The sequence below is a fragment of the Bactrocera latifrons genome, unplaced genomic scaffold (assembly GCF_001853355.1).
Source record: "Bactrocera latifrons isolate USDA-ARS-PBARC rearing strain unplaced genomic scaffold, ASM185335v1 scaffold_82, whole genome shotgun sequence".
NCBI lineage: Eukaryota > Metazoa > Arthropoda > Insecta > Diptera > Tephritidae > Bactrocera > Bactrocera latifrons.
Genome location: NW_017537512.1, coordinates 361,892 through 366,256, shown reverse-complemented (window position 1 = coordinate 366,256; position 4,365 = coordinate 361,892). Strand labels below are relative to the sequence as shown.

Below are 4,365 nucleotides of genomic sequence, written 5' to 3'. Positions count from 1 at the left end.
CGTACCACAAAGACAAATAAAAAATTTTTGTTCGTTCTTTTACTAGGCGATGAGTTCTCCAATGCAGCAGTGATTACTGGTTTTCTCCTACTTAGTTTTTAATTAAACGCAATTCGCTACCGTAGTCGCACTTATTATTGTTATTATTTATTTGATAAATAATTCTGGAAAAGTGGCCACTTTACTTGTGCATATTAACAGTTTCGTTAGTTTTAATTATTCTTTTCAATTTCTAAATTGTGTTTTATAAGGAACTTAAAAATTAAAATATTTTTCTTAATTACATCGGACACTAAAAATCCCATTTAAGACTGGAAATCGTGACTTACTTGAGCTATATGTCAAATAATTAAGACACAGCTACTATGCTGTCTAGGTCATGTCGTCCGAATGGATGAAAACGCAGTACCCGGCCGGGGAAGCAGAGAAAGTAATAGGAATGAGTCGATTTAACAAAATTTATTGAACCAATTGTTACAATTCTATAAAAAGTTTTAAATTAGGCTCCTTCTGCGTCGATGCAGCTCTGCCAGCGCGATTTCCAAGCACTGAAAGCGTCACGGAAGGCTTTCTCCGGAATAGACATGAGAGCCGAGGTGCATGCTGCAAGGAAATAGGGGGCACCATCTGGGACGTAAGGCGGCTGCGGAAGCATTTCAATACCGGACTTGGTTATGTGGTGCAACTTTCAATCGGCTGCGATGCCTTGACGGACCCGATTAACCCTTCGTTTGAGTCTCTTGAGAACTTCCAGAGTGGACGATGCCTTTGCCAAAAATGCCTGATGCCATCGAAACACACCACTTCTTGCTAAAGCAACATCCGGGTAAGCCTGCTTGATCATATCAGACGCTTTTGTCTCTGATTTACCGAATTTCACATGGAATTTAATCTCGTACCTCTGCTCTAATGAACGCTGCATTTTCGGCTTGCAGCACTCACAGAAAAACGTCGCGGGAATATGTTTGTCGTGACTCGCCAGGTGCTCTACGGAACCCAGTCGGTGTGCGCACGCTCCAAAGGCCTGCCGCGGCAGCAGAAAATCAGTCCTATCACTTCCGGACAATCCCAGTCGATTATACAACCATCTTTTATGTTCATGAGAGGCTTGCTCTAAAAATGTCAATTAGTGTGTTTGGCTGGTGTTTCTTTACGGCGCGAAAAGTTTGTTCGGTAGTTTATACTTTGGGAAAACAAATTAAATTTGTTTTGTTTCAAAGGGCATCACTTCTACGGAATAGRTGAAAATATTGTAGAAGCTTKTTGTATTTGAGTGACTAAATGCTGTCGTAAAGTCGTGTAGACATCAAAAACTTGCTTCACSCGAGTCGTTCATCTATCTCTTTTAATGTCGATAAGATCTAAATAGTTAACGAAACAGTGCTTGCAAATGATTGTGCTGCTCGACTCCAAAACTTTTGGTTAATGTTTTGGATATGAAGCGTACCAAGTATTAAGCATCGAAAAAATATGCATGACAACGTAGCTGACAGCTGATSCGACATATGTATGTATGTACATCAAAGGCACATTATGGTTATTGTTTCGGGTAAGAAGTGTGTCAATACTAGAATCATTCATTAATCAAAAGCATCAATACTGGTGATGCGATGTGATGTGTTTTATGAATATGATATCGAAACAGCCCAACAATTTAGCGATTAACGGTCCAAAAATGAGGCAAAACCAACCGTAAAAACTTAAATTTGGAGAAGGCACTGACGGCCATTGCCGCTGAGGCGGTAATACTGAAAATTCGAGGTAATACGAGAAAAGTCCACGCTAGTCCGGGTCAAATTTGATCAGGTAATAAATCTTGATCTGTTTGTTTTGGCTCGAAAGACGATGATAAAGATTAAATTAAGAAACGAGAGGAGTCCGGGTTAGTCCGGTTCAAATTTGATCAGATGATAAATCAATCTAGATCTGCTTGTTTTGGATCTGGAACCTATTTTGAAGAGGAATATAAGGATTTATTTTAAGAAATGATAATGAATCGGGATAGCCCGRGTCAAATTTGATCAGATTGTAAATCTAGATCCGGCAAGGCTACACCAGCGTTAACGGCATGAAATCGGTCTATATCGAGAGGTACTAATATTGACTGTTTGTACGTTTGGTTGTGTATATACATACGTACGCATTTTTGTATGTATGTAATTATGAGTGTATGTATRTTTGTATCGATATACATTTCATTTCGAGCTTATTTAGAAGATTTCAATGGCAATTTATAAYACAAATACAATAACAACAAAAAAATCACCGAATTGCAAACATGTTTGTTGGTTTATATGTACACATATTTAACTTTATGTATATGAGTGTGTGCATGTATGCGTTTTGCGTGCTGTAAGTCGAGACAARTTAACAACCAAGCCAGTTTGGCAACAACTTTTACCCGCTGCGCATAAAATAACATAAATTCAAGCAAATAAAACAATAATAGTAATAACAACAACAACAACAATTAAAACAGCAAAGTCGCCAACAAAAACAACTACAAGGTGACAAGGCAAATTAACGAGATTTGTAACAAATTCAAAGCCAAACTCAAAATTTAATACAAATTTAGCTGACTTTGTATGTGTGAGTATGCAAGTATGTATGTATGTATAACATTCTTTACATATGTATATACATATATATACAGTGGTATAGTGTGCTTGTAAGTATATTAATGAATTACTTTTTTCGGCATACAACTTATATTTTGGCTTTAGACATTGTTGTTGTTGTTTCTGCCTCTTTACTTGAACATAACTATGGCGTTGCTCGCAAATATTTGTGCGAGATTGCGGCGCTTTTCATGAGTGAGTGCCAAGCAAGTTTCTCGAATTTTTGATTTTTTAGCTCGCGTTGTTGCGACGCTTCACCCAAATTTGAGCTGCATAACCAACAGCTGTACGCAGCGCTCATTTAAAGCCAAGCTTAGCGCTATACATACATACATATGTACATATGAAATCAAAAACAACAACAACGCGCGAGCTCATCGATCACGTTAAACGACGTGAAGCGTTCGGAGAGCGCGCTCATGAGCACTTTAAGGAGCGCTATTATTTTTATTGAAGACTTGTCGTCTTGACTTGAACTATATGCGGGCGCTATCAGGCAGGCGCTGCGCTGTTGTTTGAGCGACGCGCGCTGCGCTATGGTGCCGCCGATGCTGACGCGCGCTGGCTGATGAAGCGTACSCGCGCATGCAAATGCCAATGTGAAATCAGTGAGTGACAAAAGCTCCAAGCAGCTGGCACGGCGACGTAACGCGCGCGCACATTTACCCCGTTATACTAGTAACCGTACTGCTCGGCAAGCAATTTAARGCAATCAAGTAGACGCGGACGCTGGAGCTGTGGCTTGAGACTAAGTCTGAGCCTGGTCCTGAAGCGTACACTGTATGTTCGAAGGTAGGCGTGCTTGYGCGCGCRGTGTGCGGCGTGTGGTCAGCGATATCAGTTGACTGTGTAGTTTGGTGCGACGTGTCGGTTAAGTGTTTGTATATGCTGTAACCCAAACGAAAACAATTTTCACTTAACAAATTTATTTTTGTGTTTTTATTTTTGGTTTTTTTTTCTGATGTCGCTTGTCTTCTTGTTAATAAATGTCAAAATTCAAATATTCGGCGTTCGAACAGTGTGTCTTCAATCGCTTGCTTAATTGGTATGCAGTGAAATTAATTCGCCTAAATTGTTGTAATTGAACAGCGTTGACGCAGAAGTGTTTTAATGCGCGCTTGTGCATATATGAAGATATATATACTATATATACATATATGTAATACTTATATGTATATGTATTTAATCCATAAACACTTATTTATAATCGATTAGGCGGTGAACAAGTGCTGCCAGTGCCGTAATACAACAATTAATTATGAAACAAAAACAAAATCTGAAAAGTCGAATACCAACAAAATCCTCTCATCGCCAAAGTAAATAACAACAAAGCACAACAACAACAAAAATCGCAAATGCGGAAAACAAGTTTTAATCAAATTGATAATGAGTGGAATGAAAAGAACTTTTGCTAGACAAAATAAAAATATTTATAAGAAAAGAAAGTTCATAAAAAGGGAAATAAAATTGATAACTGATAATTAAGTAAATAAAGTAATAAAGAAGTAAATAAAATGAATAAAATTAAATAAATAAAATTGATAATTAAGTAAATAAAGCCATAAAAAGGGGAATAAAATTCATTAAAAAGTAAATAAAATCAAAGGAAACAATTAAAAAAAATCAACATCCCATCACAGTAGACATAAAATATTAAATTTGAGGAAAAACCAAATAAAAAAATTAAAAAATAATAATTAAAAACGAATTAGTGAGAAATGCAAATTTGTGAAAAAAATAAATAAAA

At 37.2% G+C, this 4,365-nt stretch overlaps 1 protein-coding gene across 6 annotated transcripts in view; it reads left to right on the top strand.

The window, feature by feature from the left end:
- Positions 1–3,241: 3,241 nt before the first annotated feature.
- Positions 3,242–4,365, top strand: part of LOC108976978 (putative uncharacterized protein DDB_G0277255) — a 37,458-nt gene continuing 36,334 nt past the window's right edge. For 4 of the 6 annotated variants that reach the window (XR_001993998.1, XR_001994000.1, XR_001993996.1 and 1 more), the window contains exon 1: positions 3,242–3,410. The gene's annotated coding sequence lies outside the window, so the exon portion shown is untranslated. The remainder of the gene's footprint in view (positions 3,411–4,365) is intronic. The other 2 variants (XR_001993999.1, XR_001993997.1) reach the window with 1 other exon arrangement.